This window comes from Meleagris gallopavo, chromosome 6 (genome assembly GCF_000146605.3).
Source record: "Meleagris gallopavo isolate NT-WF06-2002-E0010 breed Aviagen turkey brand Nicholas breeding stock chromosome 6, Turkey_5.1, whole genome shotgun sequence".
Lineage (NCBI taxonomy): Eukaryota > Metazoa > Chordata > Aves > Galliformes > Phasianidae > Meleagris > Meleagris gallopavo.
In genome coordinates, this window is record NC_015016.2 from 37,023,575 (window position 1) to 37,046,625 (window position 23,051).

The 23,051-nt window shown below is 38.4% G+C and overlaps 1 long non-coding RNA gene across 1 annotated transcript; it reads right to left on the minus strand.

Moving 5' to 3' along the window:
* Window positions 1–15,718: 15,718 nt before the first annotated feature.
* On the minus strand, window positions 15,719–22,324 carry LOC104911528. Its single transcript, XR_793971.2, has 3 exons — window positions 22,234–22,324; window positions 20,052–20,158; window positions 15,719–18,485 (listed from the first exon to the last, which is right to left on the minus strand). It is a non-coding gene; the product is annotated as an uncharacterized LOC104911528 (long non-coding RNA).
* Window positions 22,325–23,051: the final 727 nt, after the last annotated feature.

Genomic DNA, 23,051 nt, shown 5'->3' on the forward strand with positions numbered 1-23,051 from the left:
GCCTGTTTTGGTCATATAATGGGCTCAGGTTACAATGGCACTGGTCTCACAGCATGGCACTGCAAATCAACTGTATTGTATTTACAAAACTCATCCAAAAGCCCAATATGTTAATTGTACATTAACATATATACAGAGTACATATAATTCAGAATAGAAAATAAAGGACAGGTGAATCTCCCCCAAAACACACTTTGCAACAATGGAGGGCTAGAATAAAAATTCTGCTCATATTTAGGACATCACTAGTCCTTGGTTAATGTAGTATGTATGGTTTTAGCATAGCTCCTGTGCATCTCCAAACATCTTGATCTTCCAGGACAACTCTTCCCATCCCCCTTGGCCCCAAATAGCTGATTTCAAGAGCAACCTCTTCCTAACAAGATATAGATGGAGATTATTTCAATTAAAAAAAAAAAAAAGTATAATTCCTCTTATCTCTTCTTCAGTGTGGCATAAACACACAGTGCTTTGACAGCATTGACACAGCTAAGGCTTTGTCATTAGTCAGTAGATGAGAAATACACAAGTTAAGAAATCAATAGGCAGCTTTGCAGGCAGAAAGAAAGCAGAAGATAAAGAGCTGTGTTCTATAGGGTAAATATGTATTTTTCCTCATTTAAGCTTACAACTAGAGAGTCAACCTGATGCTGGGAAGAAAGTCTATGCATAACTAAGGAAGGAAGAATGTATCTTTTTCAAATAATTTCCCATGAATAGTTGCCTTCTCTGACATCTTTTGATTGAGCTATTTCTAGAGCTAGCCCTTTGCTTGTAAATACTGATGCTAATCTTGTTTCAGAAATGTTTCATCTTGGCAAGACATTAATAAACATTGTACCAGAAAATGCCTGGAGTCCAGCCATGTACAAATCTGTTTTTTAATAGATGGATCAACCGCAGAGGTAGGTAAAGACCAGAAGACAAATTCTCAGATGTGTTGGTGGCTCTTCAGACACATTTTGATCCAGTAAAGCTCTGATTTGGTTTTCCATAAACACCTGTACAAGACAAATTAGCTTGTGTTAATGCTCCTAGAAAACAAATTCCAGTTTGTAGGCTGAAGTTTACTTGATGAGAAAAGAAAATTTGATTTGGTGGAGAGAGCAGGCATTCTGTAATGGTGTCATCATCCAGTAGGACAGTACAAGTAAAGCAATAGGATATCTCTTCACAATCCTGGGCTACAAATTCTCAAGCTATTACAGAAGCATCCATTGCAAACTATTCACTGAATGCTTACAGAAAGGGAATCAGTTGTATAGACCAAAAGTGGTTTGTGATTACAAGCTCTAAACCTCCTTAAATCGGTCTGATTATCAGGAATTTAAGAGTGTTTAAGAGCATCTCATTCTTCAGATGCTCTTGAAAACCATATCATATGCTACAGTCTGCTAAATGAGGAGCAACTTAAATAAATTCATTATTATTAGTTGTGGTGTTGTTAAGATAAAGATTGGCAGCCTATGTTAAACAATCAGAGAGATCCCCAGAGCTCTAGAAAGTTTTGCAGGAAAGCAAAGTGTGATGTACAGAAGAGTCAAACTCAGTATAAATGGCTTCCAATCTAAATAATGCATTAATAGGACAGAAAGAAATATTTTTTTTGTTATTCAGAGTATAGTCATCAATGAATTTTCACCACATATCTGAGAGTAAAGGCTTTCTAACCCTTTACGTCAGGTGAAGGGTATTAATAGCAACAAGTGTCTCTGGAGGGAAGTGGCAAATGGGTCTTTGGTACAGCCTGTTGATAAGAGTGATTCCTGTCCAACTGAAGAGTGAGCCTCAGCTGACAAACAGATTGCTTTTGTTTGATCTTGCTACTGCAGCCATGTAGGGAAAGGTGCCAAGCAGGATTTTGAAGTAGCCTTTTAATAGCAGATAGCTAATATGAGAGGTTGCTCTGAGTGGAAACAGCACACACTGAGGAAGACATTTTGCCTAATGCAGGAAGGCTTACCCTTTTCTAATTAAAGATTATGCATGTGGCATTCATAAATGAATGAAGTTATTAGATTATTTTTTTTGCCTCAGGCAAATGAATTGTGGTCTGATCATTTGTATGTGCCATCATACAGCCTGTGTTAACAAACATATATATTTTTGAATTGCACAGAGATGATAAAGACAATCTGACAGGGATGATTCACCTTTTTCCATAGCTATCCACTAGACTCTTCCAACTGTCAGAATGATTATAGCAATATATTTAGATGGAAATTATAAAAAATGCAGGTAGTAAAATCATGCTTCTGCTCCATTCTGATAACAAGATAAATACATTGTAGGATAAAAGTCAACAACTCATTACAGAAGTCACCATCTAGTGGTATGTAAGAACATGTACTGCTGCTATGCAAGTTTAGAGGTTAAACTTTGGGACTCAGTGTCTTCGGTTCTGCTCAGGATGAGTTTGTAAACTTAAATCTCACTTCTCAGTGAATATGGTATATAATATTAGAATATATAATAATATTTTCTTCATTTTATATGTATGCATTAATATATTAGTACAGATATATCAAGAAAATTTAGTGTTACTTTAAGCAAAATTTAGTTCAATTGAAGTCTTAATTCATATATTTAAAATGATGGAATACAACAGCCAAACAAACAGCTATATTTGTAGGCTACCTGCTGTGTGTTTGTTTTGTTTTTGTTTTTGTTTTTTTTGCCTTCTTGTCTCTCAGATGAATTTATGTACATTGCAGCTCTTTATATACATCTATAGCTACACATATTTCTGCAACTGATGCTCCACAGCATACCATTGTCTATACCAAGTTGTCTATTTCTGACTCACTAGCTGAGTTGTGGGGATAAACTTGTGGTTATCTAGTGCTACTCTGTAACTGCTGGAACAAGTGACATTTCCCCCAGTCCTGTTGTCCATTCAGAGGCAAAGCTATTAGGACTGACAAAGAGAAGCTCATTCTTGCTCATTATATTCAGAGCCCTTACAGATGAGGCAATTTTTCACTTCTCAGTTGTGATAAAAACTGAGGACAAATACAGCATTATACTCTATTCAGCTATATCTAGAAATGTTCTGAATTTATTTATCCCTGAAGAAAATCTCTCTGCAAGCCAGAACTTTTCCCCCCCGTGTCTACCTTTCCTATCTGCACTTATATTTAGCATCATCACTCAGGGCCAAACCTTTGAGACCTTATTTGACTTTTATTCAATCTCACTTCCTACATTAGTCACCATATGAGATTTGTCTCACTAAGAACTAAATTAAAACTTCAAGCAAAGGATGTGCACTAGAACTTCCTGATGAACAAAACTTACTTGGCAAACAAGATTATAACGATAGATTGCAAAGGTGTATGACTGTGAGCAATGGTATTTCTGCTCTTAGGCTTCTAAAGCATCAGGGGATATAGGGGATAGGTATCTTGGGTGCAATTGGAAGTGGAGAAATGATGTAGGCATGATGAGTGGAAGGCTGGTCTGCAAATAAACCACTGTGATTAACACTTGGTCACGTGGAGCTTTTGTTGCTGGGACTGCCATGGAAAGAATAGAATCATCTGTCACACAAGCTAATACAATTTGCTAATGAAGGCTGACTTCCTCTTCACCTCTTCACTGCTTCACAATGCTTTAACTACCATCTATTTTTGGGAGACATTCCTTATGGAGGCCTCTGCAACGGCATTGTGATGAAAGATCTCGCCACAGGTGAGTGCTGTGATGACAGAAACAGACATCACTGAAGGCGGGAGCACTAAAGAATGAAATTATCTAGTAAAACAGCTTGCAAACTTTGGGGATGAATCTCTGAAAATTTAGTCTGCACAACAGACTAAACTTTCACCAGCCTTCTGCCCGTTCCTGCCTGCTTGTACTGAAGTCTGGGAGAGATAACTATCATTAGATTTTGCTCACGCAGGGGCAGCTTAGGTACAGTACCTGCCCAACTTATTTATATTACTCAAGATGGAAATGAAATATTTTACCCTAAATTCCTCAATTTAGCTACTGGATTTTTGTTTACACCTATTTTTGGTAAGAAGCAGCCATTTGGCCCATTGCAGTTCAGCTCAGGTGTGCTCACTTCCTAGGACATATTTGCCTGCTTCTGTCTTTAAAGTCTGTCTCTATGGTCCTCTATGGAGTCTAGAAAGGGCAAGAAAGCAAAGTGTATCAGACTCAGATATCCTAAGAGCCCTGATGCCAATGAGAAGAACACATGCTATCCCAGATTCTATATTACCCTTAAAATTCAATTTAATCCTCTTCCGGATACATTCACTGGCTTAATATATTGTTTTATTTTCTAAAGGCAACCTTGTAAGTAGCCAAAGATACTTCTTGCTTGACCTCTCCTCAGCAACACTAACAAAATAGATTTTTGCAGACGGAGTTTTGAAGGTAGAGTACTTTAAGATGGGAATCTGCAGCACAAGCATAGAAGGTATAAAACCAGCAACATTTTAAAAGAAAAGTGCTGACAGAGACTCCAAAATAACAAAGTGGATTCAGGGGTGACTGAGGCTCCAACATCACTACTGTATAACATGGGAACGATAGACAGCAAGAATAAACAGTGAGAACTGTAGACGGTACAAATTAGCTTTGCTGTGGTGAGGTCAGGAGCACTGTGCTGATTTACACCAACAGGGACTAAGGACTGCAACTAGGAAGGAATGTGTAACAGCTCTGTGATTTTTCTTTCTCTGTAGAATGATGTTTCCATTACAAACTCATAGAGATTGGAAAGAACCTCTGGATATCAGCAAGTCCAACCCCATGCTAAAGAAGTTTCCCTATAATAGGTTACAAGAAAAATGCTTAGTAGGGATTTCAGTGTCTCCAAAGAGACTTCACAACATCTCTGGGGCCTGTTCCAGCGCTCTGTCACCCTCACAAGTAAATAAGTTTTTTTTTTCATGCACATATGGAACTTTATATATTCCAGTTTGTGTTCACTGCCCCTTGTTCTGTCACTGGGCACTGCTGAAAAGAGTTTGGCCCCATCCACTTGACTTTTGCCCTTTAGGTATTTAATCATTAGTATGATCCCCTCTCATCCTTCTCTTCTCCAGGCTGAATAGCCCAAGGTCACTCAGCCTTTCCTCATTAAAGGAGATGCTCTTGGCCCTCACCATCTCTGTGGCCCTCCACTGGACTCTCTCTAGAAGTTCCCTGTCTTTCTTGAACCGAGGACCCCAGAACTGCATATTCTATGCCAGATGTGGCCTTGAGGCAGAGTAGAAGGGGAAAAGAACCTCCCTCAACCTGCTGGCCACTGTTTTTAATGCATCCCAGGATGCCATTGGCCTTCTTGGTCACATGGGCACACTGCTGTCTCATGGCCAACCTGTTGTCCACCAGGACACCCAGGTCATTCTTGACAGAGTTCTTTTCCAGCAGATCAAGCTGTAACCTATATTGAGGCATGCAGTTATTTCTTCCTAGGTGTAGGAATCTACATTTGCTCTTGTTGAACCTCATCAGATTGCTTTTTGCCCAACTCTCCAGCCTGTCCATGTCTCACTGAATGGCAGCAAAGCCTCTGGTGTGTCAACCACTCCTCCCAGCTTTGTACCATCAACAAATTTGCTGATGGTGCATTCTACCACCTCATCCAAGTCACTGATGAAGATGTTGAACAAAACTAGATTCAGTACTGTCTCCCTAGCAACAGGCTTACAACTGGGCACTGTGTCACTGATCACAACATTCTGTATTCTGTCAGTCAGCTAATTCTCAATCTACCTCACTGTCCACTCATCTAGCTCATACTTCCCAGGCTTACCTACAAAGATATAATGAGAGACAGTATTAAATGCCTCATTCATCCACTCATTCATTGAATTCAATCATTCATTATTCATCCCTATGCAGAGGTTAGTATGTCCCAGTTGTTTTCTCGCATATAGAGCAACTCCACCACCTTGCCTTGCTAACTTGTCTTTCCTGAAAAGTACACAGCCATTCACTTTAGTCATATGAGCTGTCCCTCATATGCTTCTGTGATTGCAATGAGATCATGGCCCTAAGACCACACACAGAGCTCTAGTTGTTCCTATTTATTCCCCTTTCTGTGTGCACTGGTATACAGGTAATTCATAGAAGAAAAGGGAGCAGAAGATGTAGTTTCCCTGGAGGGATGCAAGAGGATCCTGCATAGCAATACACTTCCTTGGGGTGGCTACCCTTCTGCTTCATGTCATGGGAGACTGCTAAGGAGCTGTTGTCACCCTTCTGCTTGGCTTGGCTTACTTTATTGACTCTCCTCCAGTTTGTCAGTGACTTCTCCGTAGTGAGAACACGAAAAAGTTGTCAGGTCTATTAACCTTAACAAGTGTAAATACAAACTCAAAATGTGTAAAAATGTTCTCATCTGAAATGAATTTCATTCTATCAGATTGCTGAGTTAAGCAGTCACTTATGCAGCAGAAACAGAAACAGCAACCACTGGAAATAAAATTGTTCATCTCATTCTTTTCAGGTTGTCCTTCCTGCCTATTTCTTGGTTTGGTTAGCACCTCACATAGGCAGTTGCACTGAGTTTTCCACCAAAGTGTGATTTGTCACAAATAGTTTACTTTCTTTTCCACTCAAGACTGTTCACAATTTTTCAATATACACAGGTTGATCTGAAAGTAATGCTTCCTATTTATTTCCATAGAGAATATAGCAGCTACAAAGAGCACAACACTATTTGATAGAGAAAATTCTCAGCTACAAAATACTGTTTTTAAACATAGTTGCCACTAATAGCTATGCATTTTTGCCATTAATGAGCAAGAGCCTGCATGCCACACTCATAAAAGTCTGCATTGCCATCCAGAATGTGGGTTATCTTTCATGTCACTGTCACTACTGTTGCACCACTCAAAGCCTCACTGTGCTCACATCCACTGTTTGGTCTCCATAAACATTCAGCAAACATCAATGAATGTTAATGGATGTCATTCTTCTGCATGGAGTAATTCAGTGAAACATCTTTGCTTCATCCACACTTCCATATAAGATGTCATTTTGTCTGACTGCACCACTGCTGCCATTGTTGCACAGCAATGAAATGTAATTGAATATCAGTGGGAAGTTCCAAACTCTACTGCCATACCACCAACATCTGCCTCTGACATTGTTGGCCAACATAATAAAATAGGAGGCATTACTTTCAGAGCAGCTCTTGTATCTGCAAATAAATCTTACCCACTGCTTTGTTCTCAACACATGTAGAAGTAACCTAACCCTTATGCTCAGTTCCTGTAGTACCCGACTGGAGTCAGGAGCCACATCCCCTTTTTTCTCTTCCCAAAGAAACAGCAAGTTCCCTGTCCTCTGCCCCACAGTGAAAAAAGAGTCCTTTTGCTTGTTTCAGGACATCTTCAGATATGGGAAACTGCATGGTATTAGACTAAGATCAATACTGAGATTTTGGAGTTTGTCTTAATTTGAGATGGAGTCCATACATTTTACCTTGCCTATGAACATATCCACAATAAAAACTAGAAATTAGAAAGAGGCTTGCCCCACATTTCCTTTAGGGCCATGGCTGGATGGATACAGAATGTCCTGAGGGATGAACTGTGCTCTGGTTAGGACGCCAGGGGCTGTGACAAGTGGCCTGTTTCTTCTTGTGATAATGCTGTTCCTAAAGAATGACCGGAATGGACCATTACCCTGTAAGGAGTGGGGCTAAACTGGACTAGGGAATTCACTTGATAGATTTGCATTTGCTGCCAGCGTACACACATATTGCAAAAAACTTGGATACAAACCCACTAAGATTCAGTCTGTACTTTGGACTAGGCAGGACTTGCAAAGTAGTTCCGCAGCCCTTCTGCAGCACAAGAAAAACAGAATCCAGTGTTCAGCTACTGCTGTCAGATTTGGTTGACTGAAATTAAAACCTGGATGCTGCAATATTTAAGAAGTTAGAGGTTGGGCTGTACTTGGTATTCACAAGGCTGTGTTACATGCTGAATGGGGCTCAGGCAGGTGGGCTACAGAAGAAGGTGTCACTTCCCAGACTGTACATCTTGCTCCTCTGCCTACATCTCTGAGTAAGCCCACAAAACAGGATTTTGAAAGCAATAGGAGAGTTGCCTTTATACACAAGAATATTCATGAATCATTTCTCTGCTATATTGGCACAACCTTGCTTAACGAGACAGGAAAAAGCAGGACTTATATTTAACAGAATAACTTTAAATATATAAAAGATACATGCACGTTAGGTTCCTCTAGTTCCACTTGCATTTGGATGTAAAAAGCTATTTTTTTTACTGTTCTTCTCTTCCACTAAAAAGCCATTTAAACTTCTACGGATATTTGCTTTCATTTTTCAGCTCTCTTCTGTTTGTTGGTTTCCAAGTCAGAGGTAAAATGGATAGCCTTTCATTTTACTTAGCACAAAATGAATTACAAGAAAGTGGAACCTCTAGGAATAAAAAGCCTTCTGACTGTATGTTCATGTAAGTGTAAAATGTACTGCAAGCCAGAGTGCTTCTCCAATTTTGCTACATATTTGTAATAATAAAAGAATGGACTCCAAGGAGAAGCGAGCCATGAGCTTTGTGATTTGAACTGTTACATTAACATACAATAAAAAGGCACAGAGGTTCAAGGCAGTTAATAGGAAAAAATGCAGAATGCAGAAATGCATTAAAAGGCAGTAAATGAAAGATTGGATGGCATACTTGATAAATGCACATCTAGACTTCCATTTGAAAACCAATAGAAGCACACAGTTGCAACGATAGCAGGGAAAGGAAGACTGAAGTAAATGAGCAGACAAAGAAATGAAGGCACAATCGTAACACACAATTATTGGTGCCTGGATAAAATACAGTGTAGGAATGAATGGGAACTAGTACAAGATGATAATTTACAGCAGAGACGCACAGAACATTCTGTTGGTATTTGGTAGGAGGGAAAACTAATGCCTGAGTCATTCAGAAAGCACTGACAGTCTGTAATACCCACATCTGTCACATAGCACTCTGCTGCAATCACATTCTCCTTGATGGGAATGGAGAAGATTATGTAGATCCCCAGGGAAGGATGTACTCATGAATCCACAGAGAGCATTCAAAGAGCAGTCCACTAAGAACTTGCCTAATTCAAGATGCAATAGAACATACATTGCCAGTGAACCACATCCCATAAGTAACAATGCTAAAAACAGAGAGGCAGACTCACTTCTGAGCAGGCCTTCAACAACCACCTTAAAGCTAGAGAGCTGTAAACTGGGGGAAAATGCTTGACAAATGCTAATTTCTTCTTCCTGAGATGGCCCCAGCTAACCAAGTCTTAAGGAGATTGACTGTGAGGCTTTCTTTAGGAGTTTACTCAAAACTCAGTCATATTTTGAACACAACTCAAACTGATAAAATAGAATTTTGAGGCCTCTGCCTGCCTAGACTTACCAGAAAGAGAATAAGTTTCAAGAAAATGAGCTAGTCAAAGATTCGAACTTTTAACATTTCACAGAGGCAAAGAGTTACTGACTCCAATCTTAGGAAATTAAGGGCTCTTGCTTTTATTATGAACATTTCATGAAACTATCACTCTATTTTCCCTTTGTATGACAGCCTGGTTGCACAGATAGCTCACAGGACATGCTTGGAGAAACAATACGATAAAATACTTTAGAAGGAAGTCCTGCTTACTGAAAATCTAGAAGGAAAAAAAAAATCTCTAACTTCTCTTTTAAAAGTATCTCGCAGAAAGTGCCCATCTACTAAGGGACACAAATTTTCAAGACTGAAACATGATGAATTTTCAGACACAGAATTCAAATTCTGGAATATTTGAGTGAATATTTCCTGCTACTCACTTTCCTTTGGGGCAAACTGTATTGAAAACAAGCTACAGTACTTTCAGTTTAAACTCAGTGCTAAACAATTATATTCTAGGCTGACTATGCTGACTATACAGCTCAGGTGTTGGAAAAAAAAAGGCATGGAGAATCAATAGGATTTTGTATAGCTACAAATCTGTAACAGTTTGAAGTAGCCTATGCTATTCCACTGATTGCTTCACTGTAATGGTAATGCCAAGGAAATGACAAAGATCTGAGCCCTTACAAGATAATAATAATGATGACTCCTGTTTAGAAAAAAAAAAAAAAATAATACCACAAGATTTTACCAGTACAAGCAAAATAGCAAATTAGAAAGATTCTATTAAAAAGACTAAGATTAGAAACAAACATTACTTTTGGATTAGCACCCTTGCGCAGACTTTGGAGCTTTGTGATTGAGTCACTGAAGTCTTGCTCCCTCTCTTCTATTTATCTTGTATCAAGAATTCCACATCTAGACCTAGTACTACAGAACGGCACTACAAGAGAGACATGGACCTGTTGGAGGGCCACAGAAATGATCCAAGGGATAGAAAGCTTCCCCTATGGGGACAGGCTGAGAGCTGCAGCTGTTCAGTCTGGAGAAGAGAAGGCTCCAAAGGAGGGTATAAGTAAGGAGACAGACTCTTTAGCAGGATCTGTTGTGGAAGGACAAAAGGAAATGGTTTCAAACTAAAAGAGGGAAGATTTTAGGTTGGACATAAGGAAGGAGTTCTTTACAACATGAAGCACTGGCATTGGTTGCTCAGAGATGTGGTGGATGCCCTGTGCCTGGAGACATTCAAAGTGAGTCTGGACGGAGCTCTGAGCAACCTGGTCTAGCTGTAGGTGTTCCTGTTCACTGCTAGATAACCTTAAAGTGTCCTTTCCAATTCAAACAATTCTATGATTCTATATTTCCTTGGACCAAAAAAAAAAAAAAAGGAAAAGTCCTAGAGCTGCATCTAAGTGGTGGTCGTGTTTTCCATTTTCAAGGAGACAACCAGACATTGCGTTCCACTCTTGCTGCCTACCTGTGAGGGCTGAAAACCTCCCCATGTTAGAAGCTCTGCCAAAATCCCTTCCCAAAACAGACGGGGGAGCTGTGGATGTGGGCAGGGCTGCACATCAGTAATTTCCCCCTAGATGAAAATGTTATTACCACCTCTGCAGGGTATGGTTATTTCATGAGTTGAACCCCTATGTTGAGGTTTGTCTTTCCCTGTGGTAAAGTAGCAAGCTCTTCCCTATACAGCAGGTGAAAATATAGCATGTCTGTCAGAGAATTATACCTAAAAACCTTGTGAATTGTCTGGGAAAACAAGTGTACGCAAGTAGGCACGTGTTACATATGCCTTGTGCTCTAGTTGTACAAATGACACTGAGACATTTTACATCACAGTTTATAATCTTTGTCTCCCATTTAGAAGGTGTCCCTTGTCATTAGATAGTACTTCAGCTGCCTTCATGCAGCAGCTCTGTGGATTTATTCTGTTTTATGCATGTTGCATCAGAATAATTACACACTTAGCCTAGTAGAGGATCTTGTGTGTAAAGCATCATAGAGAAACTCATACATCCTTCTAGCACCCTCTAATTATTGTCTATTGGTCCATTAGATATTTATTTACATTCCATAGCCAATTTGTTTCATATATAGCTGTACAGGATCTTTATTCCTCTCAGGCTTCAGTTTATGCTGTTGTCCTTATTGTTCCTCTTCCCTCTTATTTTGCACAATAAAGCTACTGCATATCTCTATTTTGTGTCTTACCCGTAAGAAGTGAAGCAGGATCTTCAGCTCATCAGTTACTGCCCTTCAAACTGTCCTTTGAGTAACTTGCAACTGACAAAACAAAATCTTCAGAGAACATGCCCACTCTGGAAGACATTGAAAGATGGAGAATCCATCACTTCTCCTGATAGCTTATTTCAATCACTCATACCAGAACAATGTGTGCCTTCATTTTAGTTTGAATTCCCTGCTCTTAAGCTTCATGGTTCTCTCCTTGCCCTTGCTTGCTTGATTAGATAGATGACTCACTCCCAATGTTTTCTGCCCTGGGTGTGAGTATACTATAACTAAGGAGCTTCTTTATCAAGGATTCCTTATCTAGCAACAAGTGTATGCTCAAACTTTATACAATGCTACAAGGGATGCTGCTCTTGGAGTGAAACAAGTTGGACCATCCCTAACCATTCTCATGTGTACAACTGAGCATGTTTGTAGCAAACAAAATCAGTAGGTTGTTCCCTAGATAACCATCCCTTTCTCTGACTGTTTATTGGAACTTCACTGACCTTTCACTGCGTGCTGCTACCTGGAACAATGTGTTGGTACTGCATTTCTCTGAGTTTAAATTGAAACATATATATACTTGATAATGTAAATGTATTCTTAATTCCAGACACTATCAAACATGTCCAAACCACTGCTAACCATGCCGGTGCATGACCTTTTTTATAAAATCTTAAATAGACAGTTGCATCCTAAAGTGTTTACATTGAGTGATACGTTCACTGCGATGGTTTACTCGAAAATCATGTTCTATAAATTGTAATATTTCACATTAATCATATAAAGTATTTTGGCAGTGACTAATGAGAATAATCAGGCTTTCCCTGGAACCACATTCATGATCTTTTTAGATTTCCCTTTAAGGCCATCAGATAGATACAGCTTCCGAACAATACTCTTCTACTTGTCAAAGCCCAGTGGCGAAGCAGTCTGCAAGGCCAGGCCAATCCTAGGAATGCTGGTTGCTTACTCCCATCACTAGAGATCTAGGGACACCAATCTATGTCTACTGAAACTTCTCTCTAAAATCAGCCGTCAGCCTGAATTGCAGCCAGGTCTGGCTCCAAAGACTGTCCTTCCTCCAGGGAATTATTTTGGAGATTTATTTTAGCCACCTTCATTTCATTTCATCAATCCTTTTTGTGAAGCAAATCACTACCCACAGTGGTGTCAGGAAGATGGAGAGGGCAGAGAACTGAGAGCAAGAATGTGGGAATCAGAGGGAGTGCCTTTAAAGAAAATCATAAATCTGTAATTTTAAAACACACACAATTGTCTACACAAAGTGCTTGAATTTATCATCTCTACCATGATTCCTTTTTAACATCAGAAAAGGATGTTTCACTTAAATGCAAAAACAATACAAGTGTTTTTCTAAAAAGACAGAAGGTTTCATTCCTGATTATAATGTTGAAAGCAAAAGTGTATAAACAAAGGCAGCACAAAGTCATCCTGTGTAGCATTAGCATTGGAGCCCTTCTTACCTGCTACTCGGGCTCTGTCAATGATACTACACTGATTTCCTGAATTGTGAGTTCTTAGATTTAAATGCTAGTTTAGAGACATATAAAGTTAGCTATAGTCTTAAAGATAATCATCTGAAAAATAAAAGGCAAAAAGAAATTTTACTAAAAAAGTGTTTTTTTTTAATTGCATGCCATGTAGTTTTCTTCAACTGCATACTTCTATCAATCCTAACCTCAACAATTTCATTGTCTTAAAATTAAAATTGTAATTTGAAATTGTACTTCCAATTTCAACCTTCTTCTTTTTAAATCAGTTCATTGAAATATTTACATATGCAACTGACAATATCTTTCATTTTGAAGCATCGCTTTAAGAGAATCAACATTCAGTACCTCTCTCTAAAGTGCCCAAGTTCGTTCACAGAAGGAAAATGGTTTTTTCCCTGAAATGCTATATTTGATGCTTTGATTGCAAAAATAAATGAATAGATAGATAAATAAAATTAACTAATATGAGAGAACTATGACTAGAACACAAAATCTTAGTCTATTCCAAAATACAGATGTGCATACAAAGAATGCACACATATTGTTCTGTATGCAGTAGGCATCCAGATTTTTGTTAAGCTCTGGTCCTTCAGAAATTCTTTGTACTTTCTGAACACTATTTTCAGGAAAAAGTTGCTGAATTTCATCAACATAAGCACTGCAAGCTTTCATTATTCTAATTTTAATACATTGTAGAAGTTATCGTAAAAGGAGAGTAAGAGAATAAAATATTCATTTGTTGAAGATGTCTTTTTCATTATCCCTATCTTAAGCAAATAAGTAACCACAGCATAAAGTACTGAAAAGCTTCAAATATAAGATAAACATTTTTGGACTCATTCATTGCAGGGTTTAGAGATAACCACCTTGCCAAGATGTTCCTCAACATTTTCATGCTTTTAAGGCCGACAAAATGAAAGCTACATTGTAATTCAAAAAAGCATTCAGAAAAAGTAGAAAAAGAATTGAAATTTAAATTTTCTTCACACACATTCAACACTATCACGAGTCAAAAGTTTCTGCCCTTTCTATATTACGCAGTGTGTGGACAAGAGGATTAATTGGATTTTTCATATTAAAATAACATGTGGATACTGACTAGTGGGAGATGTGGAGGTTGGGAGCTGTCTTGAACAGAGTGACCACAAAATGGTAGAGCTCTTGACTATCAGTGAAGTCAGGAAGGGGGGTGGCGGGGGGCAGCAAAACTGCCTCGACTTCTAGAGGGCAGACTTCGAACTGTTCAGGACACTGGTACAGAGTGCCCCTTGGGATTCAATCCTAAATGGTACCCTAAAAGGTAAAGGGTTCCTGGAAGGCTGGCTGCTTCCAATACTCCGAATACAATTTCATGCTGTCTTCAAAGTAAGCAAGCAGGGAATGGACTAAAGAATTGCCTATTTATCTGTAGAGCTGGAAACACCAACTGAAGTATTTTACTGCCTTTCAGTGTTGGGATATCAGTGGCCTTTTTAATCTGGGAGGGAGAAGGAAGCTTTTTTCACTTACCAGTAACAACTTAGTTCTGAGTGACTCTTGGGAAAACGTTCACACTGTTGTCTTGAAGTGACATGGCACTGCAGCACTGGGATCTTCATTGCTTCTGAAGAAGTCACTTCACCTCTTTATGAGCTATTATTTTTCCCAGCAACAAAAAGTTAGCCTTTTAATCTATGCTACGCTTATGGTTATTGTAGCCTCCACTTGCATGGCATTGTACTTCTGACAGTCTACCGGGAGCAACTGATGTTCTTCACATAAATTACAATAAATCCTATAACAATTATTGCTATCTTTACTGACTCTACAAAATTATTTTTCCATTCACTCAGGAAATCGCAAAGCTCTTTCTGTTTAGGGAGTATATTGTGATTTACTAAAGGAATTACTATTGCCATCACTGCTAAAATTATAATCACTGTAAAGAGGTAGCTCAGCCAATGCAATATGCTATGGTATTTAGGCTCAGACCTAATCTGCTCACTCTGTGCTGATCTAGACATTAGATACTGTATTCTATACAGATATTATTTAGTTATAAAGATCTGTGATAAAATGTTCTTTATTTACTGGAAGCTTGAATACATAGACTAATTCAAACAGTAATTCCTCAAGGTAGACTTAACTGTTCTGAAAATGGCAATACAGAGATGAAACTTTATTTCATAACATTTTACATCAAAAACAAGTTTAATTCAGAAGGCCTTGAGTCCCCCACCAAGCCTGAAGCAGAATTTGCAGTGAGCCCATGCTATGATTCCCTACTGGAAACTTCCAAGTTCTGTCTGAAAAGCTGGTGTTTCACAGTCCCACTACGCACACAGGAGGTACTAAAATTTCACAATAAAACACGCTAATGTCTCTTCGTGTCAAGTGTTCCATTTTTACATAGCTACTGATGGATCTCACTGAAAGATGGCTTTTTTTCCTTGCAAGCTGTTCTCATCTAGGTTATAAGGAGACAAAACAGCAACATTTCTCATGCTGTGCCCCAGTTATGAATTTATTTAAAGGCAGGTTTGGGAATACAGAAAAGGAATACATGTTTTATAAGATTTGTGGATAGTATTCATTTAAAGTACCAGTTTTTAGTTGTTTTTTTTTTTTTTTTTTTACTAGATAGAATTCTATAGTCCCAACAAGGCTTTAGTGACAAGTAGTTCTGCAAAGGTTTGATAGACTGACTTCAAGGCTTCAGGTTATATCCTTATAACAGAAGGATGAAACAGAAGATAGTCTTCTAATCTAATAGAAGAGCCTTGGCAACATCTCGACTGACTTTCTCTTCTTCTGTCAAGATTTCCCTTTCCTTGGCTCCTTACTCCAATAGAAGGAATGCTTTGAGAACAGGGAACACTTTATCAAATACAGCTCCAGTACATAACATCCTGTCCCTACTCAATTGCTTTCTGGAACTGTACTCTTAAGTATCAAATGTAAAAATACCTCCTTGCCCTTCCAGAGCATGTCCTGAATTCATAGTCTAGGCACATTCCTGAATTAACACATTCATTCTGCTTAGAAAGGCCTTCCCGGAGGTCAGAACCATTCTAAGATAATTTCAAGATACAACATTTTCACAATATTTCATGAAGTACGTCTCATAAATTGCTTTCACTGTACGCATAGTTTTTGAAGTACATAATACTTTGCTCCTTCTGAGACATGGTGCATTAGTAATGCGTATGACAGAGTACTTTGTCAAAACCACCTTCCTGCTCTCTTTAATCTGTTCAAGAAGTTCATGGTATTGTGTTGACCAAAACTGACACTGTAACATTCAGGAAAAAAAAAATACACATCACCTAGGAAACACAACTTCCTTTGGGTCCTGAATAAATACATCTTTCTGTTACTCTGTTTTCATTGCCTTCCTGTTGGGAGAGAATATTTTTCCTTCCATATGTAAAGAAATTATATTAGATACGTTTTCAGCACAAGACTGAGATCTGCTTCCCTACCCTCAGAGAATTTCCTCTGAGTAATTACTCAACTAGCGGTCACTGAGCTGTAATTACTCCAGATGAAACCAACTGTCATCACTCCTTGCAGTGCAAACACACGCTCCAAAAAGTATTCCCATTAGTCATATCTCCAGCATAACTTGCACTTCTTTTTTTGCCAAAAACAGGTATTGATTTGACATAGTGCTGAGATGATATGATGTTTCACTGCTTGTACATCTTGGGCACAGTATTGGATTAAACTAATGCAGCCAGGTTTACAACCTAATTATCTCTGACCAGCTGATGGAGAGAGTTGTACCCTGTGCAATTGCCTCAGCAATTGTCAATACCGCTTTATGGTAATCCACTTAAACTGAAAGAATCTTAGTGAAACTGGAACAGGCTGAGCTTCTTCCAGAACTTTTCTAGCATTTCATGTACTTTTAAAGGAACATTAAGTTACTTTGAATTGCTGAAGGAACATTTGATTACTACAGAAATCATCCTACAAATATCCCAGAAGAAAACAGTAAAAATTTCCATGATCTTTACAAGAGTGCTTGTATCACACTGCATGTCTAGGCTGTCCCATGGACACTGTCCCATGGCTGTCCCATGCACTCTAGCGTGACTTAGGTCTTAGCAACATATGCCAAAATATTTAAATTCTTCAGGCTGTTCTGGATCTATGTTGAGGACTTCCTCCTCTGTAGGAACAGATAATGCATCTCTGTACTCTACAAACACCACATTTGATAAGGAAAATTGTCATGGACAATCATGCAGTGTTCACCAGGAAGACAACTACATAGAAAACATTTCATTAATATACAGTTGAACAAGAGGAATTAAAACTCACAAAATGAGCAGAAGACACTAAGATTGGTAGTCTTCAGTCATGAGTAGCCCCGGCTTTAAGGAAAGAAAGATTTGGCAAAACCCCACAGATTTTTTCCTGTTATCTTCCATTTCTCAGGGACATAAACCCCATCAGCTTATCATAATTCTTGGCAATGAGCAGCCAGTTCATACAATGGAGGCCAGTAAGCAGTGGACATCCACAGCCATGTGTGCAGGAAATAGTTCTTGTTGCATGTTTGTAAGTGAGCTGACTGTGAAGAACTGCAGTTTACAAAATTGAATGCCTAGGTAGATCGCAGTGGCAGATAGCTTTCAGTACAGATAAACGTGAAATGATAAGCACTAAAGTAGTCCTAATGCCACATCTTTAATGATTGGCTCTAAGCTCGGCATTAATATTAGAAGTGAAATCATTCAATGAGCTCATCAGCTTATTGTTCAGTAGCAGTCAAAAAGAACAAAAAACAAATAAAATGTTAGGAATTAGTAGGGAGATGTACAGCAGAATATACAAGATAATTATACTACTACGTGAATCCACAGTTTGCCCACATCTCAAAAGCAATGCAGTTTTAATCCTGTATCTGCAATAAATTAGAAATAAAAAAATATTCCAAGAAAAGCATAGAGGATAAACTGAAATGGAAAACATCTGTACAAAGAGCAATTAAGCAGGCTGTGATTTCTCAGCTTGAAAAAAATAATATTTTTGATGTGATAATGATCATTAAAAAATCATGATTGGCATTGAGATGGTGAAGAGGAAATAACTGTGAGCTGTGTTTCTTGCTACAAGAACTGTGGGTCTTCAGATGAAGCTTGTGAGAGCCAGATAAATAACAAAATAGACGAAATTATCCTCCCAATAATAACATCATGTAATCAACTTGCTGAACAATTTGTGAAGGGGTATAATGAGATTATTGAGCATTTGTATGATCTTTCATTTAGCAAGCATGAGTGACTATGTGATTTTTGGTCAGGACAGTTGTATGAATCTGCATGTCCAGTCCTGTTTTTCATTGATTATGGATCGGAAGGTTCGGAAGGACCTGGAAAAAGAAAATTCAAAGAAATAGCAAGATGTATAATAGGAAATAATACTGCAGATAAGTCCTTTACAGTCATTATTGTCTTTTCACTTAATGCTGTGAGTGTTTGAGTAGGCAAGAGTCACACTCAGCTTTCACAGGTGCCAAGATGATCACCAAGGGTGAAAATTCACTGGCTGGAAACCAGTAAGCCACTGACGTAATGTTCAAGGTGTTTGTAAGTGGTAAAGCAAGAAGCTTGCAGTCTAATGGGGAATTGACACAACCCACGGCCACACTTTGCACTGTGAATCAGGGAATAAACTCTATTTTACTTTTTAGCATAAATGGGTCAGATTCTTAGTGGATATAAATTCAAATCAACTTATCTTAGATATTTAAAGTTTCAAAATCAAATTAAAAGAAATCAAAATATAAAAGGAAAAACAAACACAAAATAAGGATAAGAGACAGAAGAGACAATTATCCCTCTGTCTCTCCATAATAAACATATGCCTGCTCCAGCTTCAGCCAGAATGTTCCAATCCAGTGATGCAGTTGTCATCTAGATAGTTACCCATTTTACCATCTTGTATTTATCTCCTATCCATTATCTATAAAAGTAAAAAATAATAAATCCATTTCTATTTCATATTCAAGAATGGGACCTGATCTAAAACCTCTTGAAGTTAGTGCAGACTTCCACCGACTATAGCTGACATTGGAACAGGCTGAGAATTTAAATCTGTAGTCTGCTAACAAACTAAGTAAAGGTCTATTCTACGTTGAACTGAAATTGAACATAGATAAGACTAATAGTATTGACATCAGTGAAGCTATACCAGTCTGCAAGCAGACTGGTCTTCATTCTGTTTGTTGCTCTTCAGTTGACTTCGGTAATTCACTGCATGAGGTAACACATCAAAATGACACTTGATAATGATTTCAGTATCAGTGGAGGCATGAAGCAGTAGATTAAGTAGAAATAAAACTTTGCAAGTTTCCAATAATAATACTGTACAAATGGGAAAGGTAGCTTTGCACTATTTATTCTGTGTGCAGAGTTTCAGAAATCGAAGTCAATCACTCTTTCAAGTCAGCATGAAATCAAACTATATCTAAAAATGGTGCATTTATTAGGATTTCAAGAGAAAGTATTCTTGTTGTTATATCTCTGAAATGAGATAGACTGTGCAAGACAGACAAAAATACTCTTACCTCCAGAGTTTCATTGGCATAATCTGTTTGGAACACCTACAGAATATGATACTGAGTTGCAGGAAGGTGGAATTGATCATTTTTACCAGGAAATGTGTGATTCATCTTGAAGTATGTCATTGTCATATACATGCCCATGTATATGATGGAAAATAAGTTACCCCATTGTTCTTTTGAGATGTTTCTTCTTGCATATAAAAATTACTAATTGCAATCTTCATCATAGCATAGAGTCATACTCTACTGTGGTCAGTGAGGAAGACAAGGAAAAGTAAAATAGAAAGCAAAAAAAGTTATCTAAATATTTCTGACACTTCAGTAATTCCTTGAACAGAAGAAACTACAACCTGCTGACAGATTTCCACTCACATTTTTTCCATTGCCACAGAGCAAGTCTCCAACTCACAGTACTTTCCAATAAATTATGCCAAGTTCTTCTTAGCTTCTCGTAAAATATTCCTCTTGACCAGATCCATCTATGAGAAATGACACAATACTCGTGACACAGCTGTTACCATAACAGGTAAAGCATCCTTCATTTGAAGAGGCATAAACTGAGAAACTAAGGTTAGCTTGATTCAGGAAGAGGTGAGAGGAAATCAACAAGTGAGGGTGCAGAGAGTGGGGCAGCAGCTCAGGATATTTTGAAGCATGAGGAAGAGCTGATGGAGGCGCACAGCCTGAAGAATGGTGGGGCTCTATGGAAGGAGTGGAGAGTCAAAGTTCATCAGGGCAGCACTAAGAGACATGCTGTCAGAAAGAAATCAGCACCAAAGCAGAACATGTCCTACATTATTCTGCAGGGCAGACAAATTCATCCACAGCCTCGCACACATGGTGATATACATCTCCAGCCAATCACAGGTAGACTCACCATCGTGCCACAGCTCTGCTATGAGTTTCAGTTATCACAAGTTGTGACTACAAATATACAATAAAATTTTTAGTTATGTCATAAATTTTCTTCAAATGTCAGACAACAAACTCAATTTTGGTTCTTTTGTTGGTGTTCGTGGTTTTCTCTTTTATTTTTTAATTCACAATTTTTTTTCTCTGTTAAAATCTACCAATATTCTTCTTCACAAAGATTACAGTAAAAACCATTCTGTGAGGAAAGAAGACAACCTATAAGAAAACCATTTGTAATTCATCAGCTCTTGCCCAAGTCCTTATCACATAGTGAGAAACTCAAATGGATTTCTTGTTATTAGAAGGACAACATACAGTACTCACAAGATCCCTTCCACTCCCATATTCCTATGCAAAATAGAACCAGAAGCACAACGCAGGAGGCAGTGAAAAGCCCACATAAATTCCAAGGGTCAACAAAATTTCCAATAATCCAGATAAGAGTAGAACTAGATATTAACTTGTAGGAAGGTCTTCAAATCTGACCTTCTGCTAAATGGTTCAGGTTGCCTAGATACTTGCCTAGTTGAATGTTTAATGCATCCAAGGACATTTTGCATCTGCAGAAACTGTTTCTTCTCACTATTTAAAACTATTTATGTACTGTATGTTCATCTCCCGTACCTCCCAAAGGAACTTCTGGGAGTGTCACCGGACCCAGAAAGCTGAAGACAAAACATCATGGGTATGTGCATATACAGCAATGTAAATTTTCACATCCACATCAAAAGTATAATTTCATCATTTTTAATCACGTAGTTTAAATTAAAGCTCACCACTAGTGCTTCACTCATGGGTTTAACCAGGCCTATCACTTCCAGAGGTCATCACTGCACTGAATGTAATATCAGCACACTGATCATTATGGGGTATGAAGAATTTTTCTCACTTCAGCATTTCCATGTATTCAGCCATGCGATGCTGTCACACTTATGAAGCATAATTCTATTTATATGTTCAAGTACCTGTCATAGCAGCCTCAGCAGCAAATAGCTGCTCTGTTGGTGTGAGCAGATTGCTGCTAGTGGGAAATGTTACAGAGCTCTTGAGAATAGAAATGGCCAAATCTCACGCTAAGCACTATTGCTACTTACTGTAGGAGTACATTCAGAAAAGTTTCTCGTATCTAAAAAGCTGCCTCTACAGAAGTGTGTGTTTTTAGCACAAGGTGATGCCACCAAGGAATTACCTTGCTACATGTGCTCCAGCCATTCATTTTAAAGCAAGCTTTAGGAATTGATGTGCATCTCATACAAACAGCTACATCATAGTTTTACCCTGAGAGTTTGATCTAATCTAACAGTTCTAACAAGGCACCAGAATCACCTTTTAGTTTACCCCCAAGACATATAGCATCTACTATATTAATAAGACAAATGAAATACAAGACTACTAAATTACATGAATTAATCTAGAAAACAAGCATCCTATATTTAATTTACACATGTAAACCTTACATATTAATAGGTAATTGTTGGTACCTCAAAAAAATCTTTCATCTTTTCCACTAGCTTTTTCTTACTGAGCAGAATATTTTAAGGTTAGGCATTCCTCCTACATACTTCTTACAGTTGGTTTTACAGCTGGAAAGATTAACATGGCGATAATGGGAAAAAGAAACAAACAGGGAAAGGATACTCACCTGTATCCAAAGACCTAGGTTTGCAGGAAAAACTCCACAGAGAAGGAATCTCCAGAAACAGACCCAGCCCCAGTGCAGTCAGCCCTTAAAAGGGCAGTAGGAGAGGTGCAGCCAGGCTCCACCCCTTCTGGTCACACAGCTGAATCGCCTTCACCTGTGCTTCACAGCTGACTCAGTGCTTGCCTCAGGTGATCAATCTGTGGTTCAGGCTGTGACTCAGCAGTTCCCATACAATGCTTCAGATTAGGGACAGTTTTATAGATTTTTCTCCTGTTTATTGCTTTCTTTAACATGGTGACTTTTCAAAAGAATATAGTTTCATTCCTGCCAGTGATATTTTATTGAGAAATACTGCCTGCCACAATCTTATAATTAGCCTTTTTCAGCAGAACAGTATTCACAACACATTCTTTTTAATGGAAAAGATTTGCAATTTTAGTGTAAGAGATGCAGTCAGATTTGACCTTGGCTCAGAAGGTCAAAGTTGTCCTGTCTCATGGATAGTCTAGAATTGCAATAAGAATAAAATGGTCTCTTTATAGCCAAAGGTGCTAACAAGATTAAGACCAGACCTCTGAAGTTATAGTTTCATCTGCTGTAGAAATTCCAGCACTTCCCTTGACAGAGATATGTCAATATGTTGCTTAGGCAGGACAGCCCCATGAGAAGAAATCTGAACGTGACAGATTCCAATAGTCTTTCTGCATAGGCTCCTCTTCCTGTGCAGGCAAGCTGGTGGGAAATCAGGCAAGAGTTCAGCCCTTCCAGAATTTCATCACTATTTTATTGCTGTCATATATATGTCATATAGTCATGCT